The sequence below is a fragment of the Mus caroli genome, unplaced genomic scaffold (assembly GCF_978045245.1).
Source record: "Mus caroli unplaced genomic scaffold, Mus_caroli_1 scaffold_10, whole genome shotgun sequence".
NCBI lineage: Eukaryota > Metazoa > Chordata > Mammalia > Rodentia > Muridae > Mus > Mus caroli.
The window spans coordinates 62,123,804-62,144,578 of record NW_028227265.1 but is presented as its reverse complement, the minus strand read 5'-3'; the positions used below and the strand labels follow the sequence as shown (position 1 = coordinate 62,144,578).

Below are 20,775 nucleotides of genomic sequence, written 5' to 3'. Positions count from 1 at the left end.
AAGGTTAAATAACATTGTTCTAGAAAACTGTGATGCTCTAAGAAGTCCAGCTGGGCAGTGGTGGCTCATGCCTTTATTTCTAGCACTCAGGAGGCAGAGACAGGCAGATCTATGTACATTTGAGGTCAGTCTACCGAGCTAGATCCAGGACAGCTAGAACTACACAGAGAAACCCTGTCTTGAAAAAACAAAACAAAACAAAACAAAACAAAACAAAACAAAATAAAAACAACAACAACAACAAAAAGAAATTCAGTCACTAACCAATTTTACCAGTGATCCTTAAAAAGGCATCCCAAGCTGGCAGGTTCAGCAAAATCCCAAACCACCACCTGAACTCAATGGGAGCCTGGCACCTACGTGTTCCAGATGGTAATAGGATCTGAGAAGAAAGTCTGGCACTACACAATGTGCATCACCACATAGGTTTACTTACCTTCATTGGAAACAAAACGGCAGAGAAAAACACACAATAAACAAAACCTGGAAGTAAATATTATGGGAGAACTTGCTTTCACTACCTAATCTACTCACCTGGGATTGGTCCTAAGCAGTGAATGCCCATGAAGAGTCTGCACATGGTTCTCCGCTCTCCAGTTAAGTCTGAGCCATCTCTAAGGTGACCTGTGTCTACACAGATAGAGCTTCCCGACTGTACTTTCCCTATGCCTTTCCAATTTTGGAGATAGTTTCTTTTATTGCTTTTATACCTCACAAAACTAAATAGTAAAAATTTGAATCATTTTTGTTGCCCTTTAAACTCTATAACTTACTCTGGAAACCTATCTTTTCAGAAGCCAAGTCTTGCAAAATATGTCTGGTTAGGCTTTTATTTTTAATTTATTTACAGATATTTTTCTGGGACATATTTTATGAGGGATTTTATTTAAAATTATAATTCAAATATTATACCCTATTTTATAACCATTTTTGATACTTTGTCTGGGATATAGAGAATCATTTTAACAAAATATAACCATATTAAACATTTTTAGATTAAGTAATTTAAATATTAAGTTGCTTTTTAAAATCTGAATCATTTTTCTCTACAAAACATTTATTACCTTTCCCCCAAATAGTTTGGCATTTTTATCCTGAAACCTATAGTTCTTTCATTCATCCACCTATCAACTCAGAATAAAATTTATTTGATTACAAGGGAAATTCATTTGTGTGGAGCTAATTAGGATTGCAAGCTGGGAAAACACAGATATAGGCCTGCAAGAAATATTTCAATGTTCCAGAGAAAGGTGACTGTATTACAGCCTAAGTAAACTTTGTTTTTTCACTTGTTAGTCAAGAACTACAACATGTACTAGGAAACACTAAGTTTTGGAAAGAAAAGCTTTAGTGAAGTCTCGGTGTCTGGGTACTTTGAAGCTCTGCAGGAGTTAATAAGCAAGGGAAGTCTTATGGAAAAGTTTGGGGAAGGATTGAGGAAGCAGAAGGGGTTAGAGATGCCACAAGACCAACAGAGTCAACTAACCTGGACCCTTAGGGACTCCCAGAGACTGAACCATCAACCAACCAAAGAGCATGCAAAAGCTGGACCAAGGCCCCACTCAGATATGAAACAGAAGTGAGCTTGGTGGTCATGCGGATCTCCCAACAGGGAGCTGGGGTGTTGTCTGACTGTGAATCTCGTTCCCCTAGCTGGACTGTCTTGTCTGGCCTCAGTGAGAGAAGATGTACCTAGTCCTACAGTAACTCCAGATGGCAGGGTGGGTTGGTTTTCTAGAAGAGACCTCCACATTCTCAGAGGTGAAGGGAAGGGTCCATGTGAGGGAGAAGACTGGGAGGAGAAAGGTGTACAACTGAGATATTAAGTAAGTAAGTAAGTGAGTGAATGAGTGAGTAAATAAATAAATAAATAGGAAAACCTAAGCAAGGTGTTAGGGATCTGAGGCTTGGTCCATCCAACAATCAATTTGCTCCTAAGTCTGCAGTCCACTTCAAAAGTTCAGTACCAGTCAAGTGTGTTTGGTGGCACAGATTTATAATCCTAGCACCTAGGAGGATGCAGGTTGGAGGTCACCTGGTTACAATAATGAGGTCAAAGTCAGGTTGAACTATGAAAAAGCCAATCTCAAAACAGCAAGCTGTATTCATCTGCAGGCCTGTCTGAGTGCTCACCAACAATGGTCTGCTACTCCGATGGAAATATCCAATTAAAAGATACTCAATGTGGATTCTTTCCTCAACCTCCAAGATCTTATTTGATTCATGTCTCTCATCCAACTGATTTTTGTGTCATTTTGGCCCCTTTTGCCTCTTTGTATGTCCTGCATTTCATTAATACAAAGTTTCCAGGTCAGTTCTTCAGTCTACCTGAGGAACTTTAATTCTGGAAAACCTTTTAAGTTCCTTTAGTGCTGCAAGACTTTCCCTCTTGGGGAGATATAAATGTCGATACCATCCTTATAAAGTCCCAATGACAAAAAACCCAACGTAGGTTTTTTCTGAAGTTCACCTGGGAACCTGTCGTAGTTACTTTTCTATTGTCATAAAGAGACACCATGACCTAGGCGATTTATAAAAGAGTTTATTGGGGGTCTGCACTTTCAGAAGGTGAGAGTCCATGATCATCAAGTAAGGAGCATATGAGCAGCAGGCAGACATGGAGCTGGAGTCAGAGCTGAGAGCTTGCATCTTATCCAAAGCAACAGCCAAAGAGATCTAACTGAGAACAGCATAGAATTTACAAGTTTCACCACCACCACCACCACCACCACCACCACCACCACCACCACCACTGATACAAGAAAGCTATATATACTTCCCAGACAGTTCTACTTATTCTGGATCAATTATTCAAATACATCAGCCTATGGGGGCCATTCTCACTTAAATCACAATAGAACCAATGTGTTTCTTTGGCTCTGCAGAGAGTACAACTGAGGAGGCCACCTCTAGGAACATGGGTAACTGCAAAGCAGCAACACTGGAAAGTCTACATTCACCATGGAGGATGGTAGTTCCATAGTCACAGATGAAGCCCTCCTTCCTCTACCCTCCCCAGCCTATATACTCTAGCATATAACCAGTTATAATTAAAGCTGAATGAAGAAATGAAGGTTGATAAAAGGAAAGCCATCCTATAGTAAAGACAAGTCTCTGGTGGGACTCTAGTGATCTTCCACAGCTACTCTTCCACAAAGAAATATCAACACCTGTCTTGTGATGATCTCTTGCAAGCAGCCTCAACAGCTCTAATGAAGAAGGTAGTTGTTCTGCTTGGAGGAAAACACTCTACAACATCCACACAACTGATAGACTAGCACTCCTCAAAAACTCAGGTGACAGCAGATGCTGGCGAGGATGTGGAGAAAGAGGAACACTCCTCCATCGCTGTTTGTATTGCAAGCTGGGAAAACCACTCTGAAAATTAGTTCCACTCTGGCGGTTCCTCAGAAAATTGGACATAGTACTACCTGAGGACTCAGCAATACCACTCCTGGGCATATACCCAGAAGATGCTCCAACATGTAATAAGGACATATGCTCCACTATGTTCATAGCAGCCTTTATTGATAATAGTCAGAAGCTGGAAACAACCCAGATGTCCTTCAACAGAGAAATGGATACATTTACACAATGGAGTGCTACTCAGCTATTAAAAACAATTGACTTAGTGAAATTCATAGGCAAATGGATAGAACTTAAAAATATTATCCTGAGTGAGGTAACACAGTCACAAAAAACACACGATATGTACTCACTGATAAGTGGATTTTAGCCAAAATGAAACTCAGAATACTCATGATAGAACTCACAGACTATATGAAATCCAAGAAGAAAGAAGACCACACTAAAGCATGGATGCTGCAGTCCTACTCAGAAGGGGGAAGAACATAATCTCAGAAGTGCAGGGACAAAGAGTAGAGCAGAGACAGAAGGAAAGGCCATCCAGAGACTGCCCCATGTAGGGATTCATCCCATCTGAAGAAACCAAACCCAGACACTATTGCTGATGGCAAGAAGAGCTTGCTGACAGGAGCCTGGTATAGCTGTCCCCTGAGAGTCTGACCATTACAGATGAGGATGCACACAGCCAAACTTGTGACTGAGTTTGGGGACCCCAGTGGAGAAGGACTGAAGGAGTTTAAGATGTTGGAAACCCCATAGGAAGAACAACAATATCAACCTACCAGACCCCCACCACCATCACCACCAATTGGAAGGACCCATGGCTCCAGCTGAATATGTAATAGAGGATTGTCTTATCTGGCATCATGGGGAATGGAGCCCCTTGTTCCTGTGGAGGCTCAATGACCCAGGGTAGGGGAATGCTAGGGCACTGAGGCAGGAGTGGATAGAAGGGTGGGGAAGCACCCTTCTATAGAGTCAAGGGGAGGGGAGAGAATGGGGGAGTTTGTGGAGGGGAAACTGGGAAAGGGGTAACATTTGAAGTTTCAACAAATAAAATAACCAATAAAAATGGAAAAAAAAAAGAAAGCCACCCTATATTAAAGACAAACTAGGTTCATTCAAGTTTATCATTAAGTTTTAGTTTCTCAAGGATTTGGGTTATGCCCCACCTGTATCTTCACTACAAATTGTGCTGTATTTCCAACTCCAGGAAATGGCAGTCATGTCTTTGTTTCAATGCGTTATAAGCATCTCGCAATCCTACCTTTGTTTCAGAGGTTGTTATGACTATCTTAAGACCACTTTGCAGTCCTGTCTTTGTTTTAGCAGATTGTTTGGAGAAATTTGTTATGGCTGTGCTCTACTCCTGTAACTCTGCCTATTGTGCTCACCAAATTCTCTGTTTGGAAATTTCCAACCTCTGAGCTATAAAACCCTTATCTTCTTAGTGTCCAATGATGACCTGAACCATGCTTTAGAGGAGGCAACCCATGTACTGGATTTTTTTTAAAGCTTGCTTTAAATAATTGCTTGCTTTAATTAATTTGGCAATGAGGATTTGGTTTGGTTCTCTTTTTCCTCCCATCTTTGGGATTAAGAACAACATTACCAATTTTATATGTTATCTTGATCTGCTCTATATCTCAGCCTAATGCTTGTTCCAGAGAAGTCCTATAGTCCTATACACTTTTCTGAGCAATACCTTATGCCTAACAACTAGCCACTCTGAAAGACTTCCTGTCCATCACAAGACCACTTCCCTTTTTCTTCTTTCAAATTGCATTTGTATTTTCCCACTTATCTTCATCTTTGAAGGAAAGATGCTTACTGTTGTTGACATCAGGAAAAATGCAAAGATTCAGGAACACAGAGGAGTCATAGGCAAGCCAAACTACAGGAAAGCTTCAAGCATTATTATTGAGAAGACCTCAAAGGTCAATCTAATGATCATGGTCTCAAGGTAATGACAGTTGAGGAGGCAAGTGTGTAAAATAATTTAGGTGTTTAGATGTAATGAAATTTCTACTATGGTAGAATTATAAGTAACTTTCAAAAGTGATATTGCAAATGAAAAAAATTCTATTTGACTTCACAGTGTATTTACCAAGTCCTCTAGGTAGATATAACCATTAGAATTTGATGAACAAGGAGACAAGCCTAAGGATATTTTGCAATTTGCTCAAGATAAAATTGCAAAGTTTGAAGGCTGGAAAATAGATCAATCAGCACAGGGATTGTTGTAAACACATGAGAACCGGAGTTCAGGCCCCCAGTATTCATGGAGGGAAAAAAATCAAGCTTAGTGACATGCTAATCCCAGCCTTGGGAAGGATTACAAAACAATCCCTGGGGCTTGCTGACTGTCACATACTAGACAGGTGAGCCTAGTCCCAGTGAAAGGCCTGTCTTACAAAATAAGGCAGATGGTTCCCGAGGTTGACCTCTGTCATTCATGTGCATGTAAGCACACACACACACACACACACACACACACACACACAGAGAGAGAGACAGAGACACAGAGACACAGAGACACAGAAAGAAAAAGAGAGAGAGACAAAGAGAGACACAGAGACACAGAGAGAATTATGAAGTATGCTCTGAGGCAGGTTGTAAGGCTCACCTAAAGTATTTAGGGCTAGAAAAGCCTCTTTTTCTCTTAAAACAATTCATGTGTGGGATTTTAAAATTCTATAATTTTTATAAAAATGGCTTAGTTTTTAAAACCAGAACTAGTTTGTTGTGGTCACAAACCTGATGTGGTCTAGGTACCTCTGGTGACAGTTAACTGACCCATATTCTCCCGGCTTCTGAAGCAGACAGAATAGCAGTCCTGTGGATTCAAGAAGACAGAGGTTGCTGTCAACAAAATCAACCACTTTAATAGATCAAAATTAGGTGGTCATCCTTCACCTTGCAATTTGGGGGCAGCAAAACATGCCTCCCCTCCCCAGTTTCTAAAAATACCTGATCAAGAAGAACCTAGCTAACAAATAAATTCATACTACACTTGATCTTAGCCAAAAGGCCGAGAAGCAATACAAATAAATCCATAATGCTGGAGAGTGTGTTTATCAGAGGTGGTGAATGAGCAGGAAAATGAGGCTGTGGTGTATGGTTCTTAAGGATTCTCCCAGAATCCTACTTCTGTTCCATCTTGAGCACCATCTACACACCCCAGAAAGAGGCAAAGCAAGACGCAGATGGAAAGCATGCCAGCCCACTCCACCTGAGCCAGTTCCTCCTGGTTTTTCTCCTCTGTGTCCTTAACCTCGACTTCAATCAATTTCCCTTTCTCTGATTTGTGAACAGACAAAGGAATTGGTTATATAAGATACCAGTTTACATTTTCAGAGAGTTCACATTCATCATGTTATCTTGAGACCGTTGGACAGTAATAAAACCTTGCTAACACTCTAAAATTGCATCTTTAGAGAGGATGCCATGATTGACAGTAGTTAAACATTTTTTGGCAACAAACAAAAGGCACCTCATAAAATTCTAACCTTGTCCATGGCAGACCTGTATGCCAATTTCCACCTACCCTCCTGAAAGATATATTTCACTTGTGACAAAAACAAACCAGAGAGAGAGAGAGAGAGAGAGAGAGAGAGAGAGAAGCTGCTTGATTTTGTTTGATTTCTGTTGCTGTGGAAGAAAAACCAGTTCAAAACCAACTTGGGGAGTAAAAAGTTTATTAATCTTACACATGAGAGTCTATAATCAAGGGTGGGATAGAAACTGATGCTAGAAGCCTGGGGTCAGAACTGGAGAGTGAGGAGATGCTACCTACTGGCTTGCTTCCTTTGGTTTACTCTGCTACCTTGTCTTATTCAACCACGGACCACCTGACCAGTGATGGAACTGCCCACAGTGGGCTGGGCCTTTCTACATCAATTACTAATCAACACAGTGCTCCAGAGAACACAGTCTTTCTCACAGGCTAGTGTGATAGATGTGCTGATTCGACAACTGAGCTTCCACCTTTCCAGGTATCTCTTGTTTGTATCAAGTTGGTAAAAATTAAGGAGCACAATATCTAGTTGAAATTTCTCCCAAGGCAGGCACCGTAATGCATACTTATGATTCCAGTGCTTTGGAGACAGTCCTAGGATAGGCCCTTCAGTACCACGCTGGGTCATGCAGAACAGAACCAGTCTCAAACAAAGTAAAACAGCAAAACAAAACAACATGTCTTGCAGTATTTTGCTGAACCCAAATAGAATATATTTTAGACATGAAGGTTTTTTTGGCTTTTTTTTTTTTTTTTTTTTTTTTGGTTTTTCCAGACAGGGTTTCTCTGTATAGCCCTGGCTGTCCTGGAACTCACTCCATAGGCCAGGCTGGCCTCAAACTCAGAAATTTGTCTGCCTCTACCCCCCAAATGCTGGGATTAAAGGCACCACACCCGGCATGAAGTAATTTTTAAAAATGATGAATACACATTCTAATTAAATGTCTGTGTGCTTGTCTGTGTATGTACACACAAATGCATGTATCTACATAGGCCAAGAGAAGGGTTTCAGTTCCCTTGTAGCTAGAGTTACAGGCAGTACCAAGAACTGAACCCTGGTCATCTCAAAAAGCAGCAAGTGCTCTTAGCCACTAGCATCTCTCCAGCCTCATGAAGTGATTTCTTAAATAGAAACATGAACTCAAGAAGACAAGCAAAACCCCTTACTCTCATATTAAAAAAAATCTGAAGGAAACTACTAACTAAAATGATATTTCTCTTTCTACAGATACAAAAGAGATACAAATTTCTCTTTTCTATGTACAATTAGGACAATTAAATGATTAGAGGTCAGTTCTAACAGACTGCACAAAATACCAGAATCTGTAAAGCATGCCACCACTGGAACATGCAATGACAATTTTAAGATGAAGAAAATTCTAAATACTCTCTGTTTTAAACAACATATGCTGCCAAGTTCTAAGTTACTGATTATTTTTCTTGAAATTCACATTCATTTTAGCCCGAATCTCTCCTACCATTTATACACGAGGAGCAGCTGATGGGAACGCACTGAGCTATTTGTAGCTGCCCATGTGTTCAAGAAGGTAGCATGCGAAAACAGGATCTTTGTTCCAGGTGGTGATTTCCACCAATGGAATGTGAAGATATAAATGGTTAGGCTTTGACATCATGGTAGAAGATTTTGTCTCTAGGCAACAGAATGTGTCTCACAGTCACAGCAGTAGCTGGGGGAGCACTGAAGGTCTGGCTGCTATGGAAGGCCACACCTAACAGGCAACTTGTAAAGGGCATTTATGCATAGACAAATAGTTAGACTAACTAGTATCCACACTGGGAGCTGGTTGCCTTGCCCACTCAGCATGGTGTCACATAGCAATTAAAGAGCTCTTTGCTCTGCCCCATGCTTACCATCACATAGTGATGTTGGCTGGCTTCACCAGTCCCATGCTTTGCCCCTTAGGCCTTTGGGGATCTTCCTGCAGTAGAGTAATAAGTGTGGGTGTAGAGTTACACCTTGTCTTAGCTGAAGGTGGACATAGGGAAATACAAAATAGGGTTTATTCCCCAGGTAGCTTTCTGCAAAGTACAGAGATTTTTAAAGGCTCCTCCTGCCCCTCTTGGAAATAGTTCATGAGGAAAGGAAATCAGAATTGAGTGGAGATTACAGATGGTGAGATTCTAAAGTGAAAAGATGAAGAGGCAGGTGTATACAGACGTGTCCCTTAGTGACAGGGATATGTCCTGAGCAACGTGTTGTTAGGTGACATCATCACTGTGTGGACATCTCAGTGATTACACAGTCTGTATGGGATGGTCTACCACACCCAGCTCTGTGGGCTCAGAGAAGAAATGGCATTATACAGAGCAAGGATGCAGGAAAAATGCAAAAGTCTCATGTAACTCTGAAGGGACTCTGTCAGGCACTATAATGCTGTCATCAGACATGCAGCTGTGCCAAAAGGACCAGCTCATCTTTGTACTCATCCTTGTTAATGCTGACATTCACTGAGGTGTTGCGGTGGTCTGAGCTATGTGCTGACCTTTCCTATTATAATCTTAGCTTGGGGCATGGCTAGACCTATGGAAGAGCAACAGAGGATGCAGTAAAGATTCAAGGAATGAAGCAAGGCTATACAAGTGAGCAAGTTGATATATTCAGTGATTTGAAAACAGTGTCATCCAGGTTTAAACAGGTCAGACAATCCCTTTAGGATATGAATCTTGAATGCTCTTCTCTCATTTGATAAATAAATGTTTATTCCATAATTATAGGTTGACAGAGTTGATCAAGCTTGTGGTAATGTTATGATTTATAAATGCCATGCAATATTTTTAATATTTTTCCTTATAAGTTTATGTATATATTGCGTTGGAGAATGCACATGCCGGGGCCTTCTTTCTTTTTATCCTGTGGGCTCTGGGCACAGAACACATCTTGTCAGGCTTACAGCAAGCTCTCTTGCCTGCTGAGCCATCTTGTGTGTCCTTTGATGTAGAATATTAAATCAGCCTAATTCTGCAAACTTCCTTGCGTTTTGCAGTCAGACACTGAGGAAGTTCTCCTCTGCTTGTTTAATTCTGTGCCCTGGCAAATTTCAAAGTTGATTTCAGGCTGATTGTAAATTACCTAATTCTGAAAGGTGAATTAATAGTGGGACTAATTTTAAATATGCCCAACTCTTTCTGATTTCCCGGTATTCTGAAGGAAGAAATCCATCCTCTGGCTGGGCACGTCAACTGTGCTTCAGGGTTGTGCTTTTACCATTCTGACAATTCTCTAACACCCCTGCTAGAAATGCTCATGTCTGTTAGGACAGCCACTGCTTTGTAAAATATTGAGGATTCTGTGGCACCTGGATGAGGAATTGATATGTGGGCACACTGTGGAAAAAAGTAGGATGTGCTCCAAAATCAAAACCAGAACTATCATAAACTTCAGCAATCTGCTCTAGGCTGTATAAACAAAAGAATGGAAATCTGGACCTGAACAAGATGGCTGTATCCAGGGTGCTTATTGTAGAACTGTTCACAGCAAATGGATAAATCAGAAGTCAGTCAGTAGGTGAATGGACAAAGAAATGAGATGTGTGTGATATGTATATGTTGTACATGCACATATAGCATATATGTGCATTCATATATATATATATATATATATATATATATATATATATATATATCCTCAATGTAATGTTACTGAGCTTTTGTGAGTTCACTATTTAGTTGTTTATTTGCTTCTTTGGTTTTAAGTCAGCGCCCCTCTATGTAGCCTAGGCTGGGCTGGAACTTAGCTATATAGCTCTGGCTATCCTTAAACTCTTTCTGCCTCCCCGTTCTGAGTATGGAGCTGTCAGGTATGTGCCGAAGCTGGAAGCATTTACAAAGAGAAAAATCCTGCTCTGTCCAACACCATAGCAGTCTGTACCTCAGAGACTGTGCCTGGGAGACAAGGGAGTCGTGAAGGCCAAATACTGCACAATCCCACCTATCTAAAGCCTGCACAGTCGCTGCAGAGAAGACAATGGCAGCTGTCAGGAACTGGAGAAGAGGAAATGAGGAATGTTTGTAATGGGTATGCAGCTTCTGTTAGTCATGCATGTATATTCTAATGATTCGCTCTGTAGCATGGGCCCAACAGTTAACTGTATGGTTCTGCATGTACTTTCAAATATGTTAAGAGGGTAGATCTCATCTTAATCGTTATTCTTTTTCTTCTCTTTTCTATCTTTTTAATAAAAGTAATAAAATTTATTTTAAAATATACAACTCAGTATTGACACTTTTAAGTCAGCAAAATAATTTATAATAGTTAAATGCCTCTTAAATATATATGATGTCTTCTGAAGCTAAAAGTAATATGCACTCAACCAGTTTTTAAAATCTATTTGGAACATTAAACAAGATAGAAATATCGAAAAATTTTCTTATGAAGTTCTCTATGAAAAGAAATTGTGACAGCTTCCTGATTAGACATAAACCATTCCATCTCCAAGGGAGAAGATGCAGTGTAACTGTGGCTTCATAGAATGAATTGCATAGTGTTCCTTCTGAGTTTTTTTGTTTCTTTGTTTTTTGGTGTTTTTTTTTTTTTTGCTGTTGTTGTTGTTGGTTTGGTTTTTTTTTTGGGGGGGGGGTTTGTTTGTTTTCTCTCTCTCTCTCTCTCTCTCTCTCTCTCTCTCTCTCTCTCTCTCTCTCTCTCTCTCGTGGAATAGTTTGAAGAGTATTGGTATTAGGTCTTCTTTGAGGGTCTGAGAGAATTCTGAAATAAACCCATCTGGTCCTGGACTTTTTTTGGATGGGAAACTTTTAATAACTTCTTCTACTTCTTTAGGCATTATGGAACTATTTAGGAGGTTTATCTGATCCTGATTTAACTCAGGTATTTGGTATCTGTCTAGAAAATTGTCCATTTCATCCAGATTTTCCAGATTTGTTGAATATAGACTTTTGTAGTAGGATCTGATGATTTTTTGAATTTCCTCAGTTTTTATTGTTATAGCTCCCTTTTCATTTTTGATTTTGTTAATTTGGATACTGTCTCTGTGCCCTTTGATTACTCTGGCCAAGGGTTTATCTATCTTGATGATTTTCTCAAAGAATCAGCTCTTTGTTTTGTTGATTCTTTGTATAGTTCTTTTTGCTTCCACTTGGTTGATTTCAGCCCTGAGTTTGATTATTTCCTGCAGTCTACTCCTCTTTGTTGTATTTGCTTCTTTTTGTTCTAGTGCTTTTAGATATGCAGTCAAGCTGCTAGTGTATGCTCTCTCTAGTTTCTTTTTGGAGGCACTCAGAGTTGAGTTTTCCTCTTAGCACTGCTTTCATTGTGTCCCATAAGTTTGGGTATGTTGTGCTATGTTGACTAGGACATTGTTCAGCTTCCATGTGTATGTGGGCTTTCTGTTGTTTTTGTTGCTACTGAAGACCAGCCTTAGTCCATGATGATCTGATAAAATGCATGGGATTATTTCAATCTTCTTGCATCTGTTGAGGCCTGTTTTGTGACTGATTATACAGTCAGTTTTGGAGAAGGTACCATGAAGTGTGGAGAAGAAGGTATATTCTTGTTTTAGGATAAAATGTTCTATAGATATCCATTAAATTCATTTGTTTCATAACTTCTGTTAGTTTCACTGGGTCTCTGTTTAGTTTCTGTTTCCAGGGTCTGTCCATTGATGAGAGTAGAATGTTGAAGTCTCCCACTATTATTGTGTGCAGTGCAATGTGTGCTTTGAGTTTTAGTAAAGTTTCTTTTATGAATGTGGGTGCCCTTGCATTTGGAGCATAGACATTCAGAATTGAGAGTTCAACTTGGTAGATTTTTTTTTCCTTTGATGAATATGAAGTGTCCGTTCTTATCCTTTTTGATAACTTTTGGTTGAAAGTAGGTTTTATTTGATAATAGAATGGCTACACTAGCTTGACTCTTTTGGACTGTTTGCTGTTTTTCAGCCCTTTACTCTGAGGTAGTGTCTGTCTTTGACACTGAGGTGGGACAGCAAAATGCTGGGTGCTGTTTATGTATCCAATCTGTTATACTATGTCTTTTTATTGAGGATTTTTTTCCAATAATTTTAAGAGATATTTAGAAATAGTGATTGTTGCTTCCTGTTTTTTTTTTTTTTATGTTATTTTCATGTTTGTGTGGCTATCTTCTTTTGGAATTGTTGAAAGAAGATTACTTTCTTGCTTTTTCTAGGGTATATTTCCCCTCTTTGTGTTAGAATTTTCCATCTATTATCCTTTGTAGGGCTGGATTTGTGGAAAGATATTGTGTAAATTTGGTTTTGTCATGGAATATCTTGGTTTTTCCATCTATTTTAATTGAGAGTTTTGCTGATTATAATAGCCTGGGCTGACATTTTTTTTTTCTCTTAGGGTTTGTCTGACATCTCCCTAGGATCTTCTAGCTTTCATAGTCTCTTGTGAGAAGTCTGGTGAAATTCTAATAGGTCTTCTTTTATATGCTCATTGACCTTTTCACCATACTGCTTTTAATATTCTTTGTTTATTTTGAGCATTTCGTGTTTTGACTATTATATGACGAGAGGAATTTCTTTTACAGTCCAGTCTATTTGGAGTTCTGTAGTCCTCTAGTATGTTTATGGTCATCTCTTTCTTTAGGTTAGTGAAGTTTTCTTCTATAATTTTGTTGAAGATATTTACTGGCCCTTTAAATTGGGAATCTTCACTCTCTTCTATACCTACTATCCTTAGGTTTGGTCTTCTCATTGTGTCTTGGATATCCTGGTTGTTTTGGGCTAGGAGCTTTTTGTATTTTCTTTGACTGTTGTACCAATGTTTTCTATATGGTATCTTCTGCACCTGAGATTCTCTCTTCTATCTCTTGTATTCTGTTGGCAATTCTTGCATCTATGACTCCTGATCTCTTTCCTAGGTTTTCTAACTCCAGGGTTGTCTCACTTTGTAATTTCTTTATTGTTTCTGTTTACATCTTAGATCCTGGAAAGTTTTGTTCAATTCTTTCATTTGTTTGGTTGTGTTTTTCTGTAGTTCCTTAAGGGGTTTTTGTGTTTCCTCTTAAAGGCTTCTAGCTGTTTACCTGTGTTCTCCTGTATTTCTTTAAGGGAGTTATTTATGTCCTTCTTAAAGTCCTCTATCATCATCATGAGATGCGATTTTAAATCAGAGTCTTGCTTTTCTGGTGTGTTGAGGTATCAAGGATTTGCTGTGATAGGAGACCTGGTTTCTGATGATGCCTAGTAGCCTTGGTTTCTGTTGCTTATGTTCTTGCCTCTTGCCATTTCATTATCTCTGTTGTTAGCTGGTCTTACTGTCTCTGACTGTGGCTTGTTCCTCCTGCAACCCTGTTTGTTAGCACTCCTGGGAGACAAGTTCTCTCTGGGAGGAATTTGAGTGTAAAGAGCTGTGGCACAGGATCAGCTCTGGGTGCAGGCTATCTTAAGCATTACTAAGACATATGCTCACATGTGCATACACACATATTCAAATATACATACATGGATACATATAGGCACACACAGAAGCACACACAACACAGAACATTCTGGGAGATGATGGTATCACTGTACCTATGTTGCAGTGATGGAAACATAGATTTCTAGATATGTCTAAAGACATCAATATGTGTATATATGTTACTTTGAATATATCAATTAAACCTCATTAAAGCTAATTTTAAAAACAAGGCATATTTGAGTGGAATTTTTTGTCCACTTTAACCTTTACTATCCATCATATACAATTAAAGAATACGATAATGTCTACAGTATGAAGTTGTTAGAGTAACTGAGTGTTATGTATATATATTTACATAAATATATATACACACACACATATATATACACACACATACATATACATGGTGTGATACTTTTATAGATGCATTTCAATTAAAACTACTATCGGGACTTCATTTTCACACTGCTCTTTGGGACTCTGGTGTGGGATGATTCTAGATCACCCTATAAATACAGTTTTTGGGGAACATAATGAGGAAACTGCGAACCTTTTAAGGACCCCCAACAAGGACTAGATCTGTTCTTAAAGTATTGATCCAGAAGCAAGACAAAAACTTGTGCTTTAGAACGAGGCCTGCTGACTTCAGGGGCCATCGGCATGTGTGAAGACATGGGAAAGTTAACAGGCAGCAACACTAAAAAATTCAACTATCTCAAGACCTCAGGAAAAAAATTCCCTGAATTGGAAATTAGCAAGTTTCCCATGGGGCAAGTGCTGTGACATTATTTGAAGTGCCCTGTGGGAAAGGAGGAAAAGTAGAGTAAACTTGACCCTCTGCAAAGTGGACAGTGCTTTGGGGGATGCTTTCCTCTCATCTCATCTCTAAGAGGGTGACTCTGGTAGAAGAACCAGAAAGAAAGTGCAGCTCTTGGCCAAGAACACGGAAACACACTAACATTTTTATTTTAAAAATATAGCTTCAAATATTATGAAGAAATGTTATTCACAGAAATGGATGTTACTCAAATATTAAATAGGAAAGAGGATTATATCTTTTTTCCATATGGTAATTTAAAAACTACAATCCTCTTTTCTGTTTAGCATATGACCCAACAATTTCATTATGAATATTTATATTTAGCCAAGTAAAATGAAAACCTATGCTCATACAACAACCCGTATGCAAATATTTAGAGTACTTATTTCCACAATTGATTCAAACAAACAAAAAAAATTCACCTGTTAACTGGTGCATAGATAAATTGTACCCTGGAATAATAGCATGTGAGGCACACAAAGTCCTGACACCCAAGGGCATTAAAAGCCAAAGTAGGTAGCCTCAATAGGTTGTCTATTATGATTCCCTTAGTATGGCGTCCTTGGAAAGGCAAAAAACCACAAGTGTCCAAGTCAGCACTCTGTGTGCCAGAGCCAGGGAGACTTCTACACTGTGAGGCTTCCGTATATAACTGAGTACATTGAGACTCTTTCACATGAAAAAAAAATGTGAATTTTAATAAGGCTAAATATTTAATTTTTGTATATGCTGGGGAAATGGCTCAGTGAGTGCTTGCTGTGCAAACAGGAGACCTGTGTTTGGATCCCTAAAACCCACATAAAGCTTGGGTAGCTTGTATCTATAATCTCTGCATCCCTGTGGTCCTACGGCTGCAGAGACAGAAGAATGCCTGGAAACTGCTGGACAAGCTAGCCTGACATACACAACAGAGATACAGAGACATGCCTTAAAGATGATGGGAGACAAGGAACAGCACTGGAACCTGTCCCTGGATTCCCACAAATGAGCTGTGGCATGCATGCACCACTCACAGACATACACACAGAAACATTCACACAAGCACCACACACCTGTACACACATACACATGTTGAGTGTTGGCCCTGGGTGATGGCCTGGAATACACCAAAGCATTCCATCTTTGCTTTGACCACAAAGGCACTGATCTCCCTTTTGCACATTTTGGATTTCTGTGGTCTTAGCTCCACAGGACCTTCCTCTCCAGGGGCTGCATCTCCCTTCTTCAACAAGCCTTTTCCATCCCAAGAAGAAAACAAAAAAGAAACAGGAACTTGCAAGAGTTGCTGAAGATTTTTTTTAGCATGAGAAGGAAGTATTGGGGTGGGGGAGGAGTGGCTATCACAAGTTTCCTAGAGCCACCAAGTTACAGCAGTGGTGATAATCTAATATGACACGCACATAATGGATGCTAACAAATTAGAAAGGTACCATCTCTGAAGCCCAGTGGTACTGGAGACACAAAGGCAAAAAGCAAGAGAAGGATTAAGACATCAGCAATGCTTATTCTGTCCACACTTGCTCTGACCAACCCTCTCCTCTCAGTAATAATAATAAAGCTAATTATCATCATGGGATGCATATAAGAAACTACTGGATGCTAACAACCACAAGGAAAAGGCACCAGTCTCCACCAGCTTCAGGAATTATAAACATCAAACAGTGCCACAATTTTGTACACAAAGCTTCTAGCCTTGAGCATCAAGGGCCCTGTTAACTATTAGCTACCACACTGCTGCTTATCCATGACTCACAGAGAAGATATCACTAGGGATCAAGTTCAAGAGTTCTACGAGCTAGAGAGTTTGGATACTTTTTACTTTTACAGGCATTTTAGTGCCTCTGTGTGTGTGTAGGAAGTTAGAAGACAGTCTACAGGATTTGGTTATCATCACCTGCCATGTGAGTACCCCCACAGTAGAGCTCAGGTAGCCAGGTTAGCAGCGATTCTCTCTTTATGGACCAAGCCATCTTGCCTGCTCACAAGTTTTTTTTAAATGCTGTTTGTTTGTTTGTTTGTTTGTTTGTTTGTTTGTTTTTGAGACAAAATCTCCATGTATAGGCCAAAATGGTCTAAAACATGCAATTCTCCTGCTTCAGACTTCTCAATGCTCAGCATATAGATGTGAACACCCCAGGCCCCACGTACTTTGAACCGTCATCAGGAGGCCCTGAAGATACCTTATGACCAAACTTGCAGTGTTTCTTTCCCTTTTCCAACTGTTGACAACAACCTACTCCTAGGACTCTGGGATAGCATCTAGACAACAACAGTGTAGACTTCTAACTCTCAGAGACATTCTGCATCACACAAAGGAGTCCCAAAAGAGCAAGGGCCTGTTCTCAGTGCTGCCCATCTTTGCCTAGGTCATTCTGGTCTTTATCACAAGACAAGAGAAAGGATGTGTGAGCACAGAGTTCCAGAGTTATTATGGAGGGAGACAGAGGTGTTATGAGTCCCAGGAAAAGATGGGAGTCTGAGTGAGCAAAGTTTAATCAGCTCTAGCTTTTAAGTATACTTCAGCGGCGTGTGCCAACATAGCGGTTTAGGGGACCTATAATCATGAGGCATAGAGACAGTAGTGCCGTTGAGGAGAATATTGCCAGTGATGGTGTTTGGATGCCTTTCCCCAAGGATCAGACAGGTTTTCACTAGCAGGCATGTCCAGGCTCTAGGGAATGGCATTGATGACAAAGACAGAATTGCAGCCTTGTGATGGAATCTGAATAGGGAAACAATGGGATAAGTAGGGGCCTGGGTTAAGATCCAGACACGATATTTATAAGACTGGAGGTGACTCAAGCATTTTCAAGACCAACAGCAGGGTAGTATGGGTAAACCACAGGGCATTTCTGATAGGGTATTTCTAGAGAGTTCTAAATATGGAGGAAAGATCCACCCCTAACATGACAACATTCCATGGGCTAGGTTCTCTAACTGAATAAAAGAAGGCAGTTATCTGAGCACTAGTGTCCACATCTTTCTGCTTCCTGACTGGACACAGCATCCTTTGTTCCAGCCCATGCCTTCTCATCATGACAGACTTCTGTTGGAACATGGTCCAGGAATGCAGTCATATGAGGAGGATTCTCAGTGTTTATGAGAACACACCAAGAAAAGCAGACAAGAGTCTTGTGGCCTCAGTTTCTTCAAAACCACAGAATTGCCTTTGGAATGGATTTTTGTGCTCTTCCCAGTATAGTGTGAAGGAATTTACTTGAGATGTCTCATTATCTATCGCTTGCTGTTATTATTCAATTAAATGTTTAAACTATATGTCTCTATAGAAAAACATGTTTTTGGCATGTGTGTCTTGTCTTTTTAATTGCATACAACTTGAACATACACACACACACAAAAAAAAACGTTAGTTAAGTGACCTTCCTAATCCTCACAGTATAAACTTTCTGGGGCTCTGAATAAAGCTGGCTATTGCATGAGACTTTTTAGTTCACCTCATTTCTCGTCTTCATTCTCCCAGGTTCTGACAGTTCTAGAATAGTGACAGAATGTCCCCTCAAACTAAGCCAAAATAAAACCTTTCTTCCCTAAGCAACAATTAGTCAGGCATTTTGTCACACACAAGAGAAGTAACAAAGGAATGAGGGTCAGGTCTTCTCATGAAAACTGGATTCAAATTTAAGATGGTACTCTGAAGTATTCAAATTTTAAATTATATTTCTCAGACTTATCTATTTAACCAAAATGCATTCATTTCTCAGACATGGTTGGGAAGAAAAGCTCTGTTTGACTCCACCCCCATGGAACGCTGAGTAGCCCTCTACGGAGAGTTCTTCTGAATGGAAGACTTTTAAGTTCTGCCTCATGTCAAAGGTTGAGAGCAGGGAATAGCCGACATTCCTGATAGACAGGGACACTGAAGTTGGGGAGAAAAAACCTCAGGCTCTTTCTGCTGCTCCAACTCTGTCTGGGACAATAGCAATCCAGTTAATGCTGGAGAGGAATAAGGGAGACAGCCAAGATCAGAGCTGTTTCTGAGGGAACAGCATTCAAGTTTCCTGGCCAGACCTATCTCATCAATGTGCTAGTATGAGATTTCCACCCTGGCTGCTGATTCTGGCTTTCTCACATCAACTTCAAAGGGTTCTTGTGAGAGTTAAGTAAGATAACAAAAGAGAACACGCTTGTCACTCACTTTCCTCCCTTTTGAGAGGTTTTCTTTCAGGAGTTCAAGAACAATGCTGAGCTGAGCTGATGGATGGAGCCACAGTGACACTGCCACTCAGCAGTCTATAGATGTTCCTTTAGGAGCTTCACGTGCTCCATTGCCATTGTGCAAACTAGCAATTTGTATACTCCAGTTATTTTTGACATAGTGTTTTGAAATAATTATAGACTCCCAGGAAGTTGAAAAATTAGTGCAGAGAGGGTCCCATGTTCTCTCCACCACCCAGTATTCTAGAATTTCTGCTTTGGGACATAACTCCCACCAGTACAGAACTGGTAAGATGCCCATAACCAGGCATCTGGTTGTGCCCATAACTTACCAAAACTGGTAAGATTTCCATAAACAGGTATCTATTGTTAGGGTTATACCACTTACATGGGAAAATTAAGTTTTCCTAATTTTAATTTCTCCTACTTTTTTCTCTCTCCTTACTCTTTGATCCCTATTTAGGAACTACAGATCTTAAAGAGAAGCTAAATTGCATTGCTACTTAGATACTGGACTCATATACATGGGGAGTTTAGGAGACAAGATACACTAACCTCTTCCCATAGTCATCTTCCTCCATTGTTGGTGGGATTGCAAGCTTGTACAACCACTCTGGAAATCAGTCTGGTGGTTCTTTAGAAAATTGGACATAGAACTACCGGAGAATCCAGCAATACCTCTGCTGGGCATATATCCAGATGTTCCAACCGGTAAGAAGGACACATGCTCCACTATGTTCATAGCAGCCTTATTTATAATAGCCAGAAGCTGGAAAGAACCCAGATGCCCCTCAACAGAGGAATGGATACAGAAAATGTGGTACATTTACACAATGGAGTACTACTCAGCTATTAAAAACAATGAATTTATGAAATTCCTAGGCAAATGGGTGGCCCTGGAGGGCATCATCCTGAGTGAGGTAACACAATCACAAAGGAACTCACACAATATGTACTCACTGATAAGTGGATATTAGCCCAAAACTTAGGATACCCAAGATATATAATACAATCTGTTAAGCACATGAAACTCAAGAGGAATGAAGACCAAAGTGGGGTCACTGTACCCCTTCTTAGAATTGGGAACAAAACATCCATGGAAGGAGTTACAGAAACAAAGATTGGAGCTGTGACAAAAGGATGGACCATCTAGAGACTGCCATACCCAGGGATCCATCCCATAATCAGCTTCCAAATGCTGACACCATTGCATATACTAGCAAGATTTTGCTGAAAGGACCCTGATATAGCTGTGTCTTGAGAGAATATGCCAGGGCCTAGCAAACACAGAAGTGGATGCTCACAGTCAGCTAGTGGATGGATCACAGGGCTCCCAATGGAGGAGCTGGAGAAAGTACCCAAGGAGCTAAAGGGACCTGCAACCCTATAGGTGGTACAACATTATGAACTAACCAGTACCCCGGAGCTCTTGACTCTAGCTGCATATGTATCAAAAGATGGCCTAGTCGGCCATCACTGGAAAGAGAGGCCCATT

General features: G+C 40.1%; 2 pseudogenes; both read right to left on the bottom strand.

The window, feature by feature from the left end:
- The window catches only part of LOC110300842 (small ubiquitin-related modifier 2 pseudogene), a 100,030-nt pseudogene that overhangs the window by 38,734 nt on the left and 40,521 nt on the right, over positions 1 to 20,775 (bottom strand).
- Positions 6,252 to 6,409, bottom strand: LOC115031854 (U2 spliceosomal RNA; annotated as a pseudogene).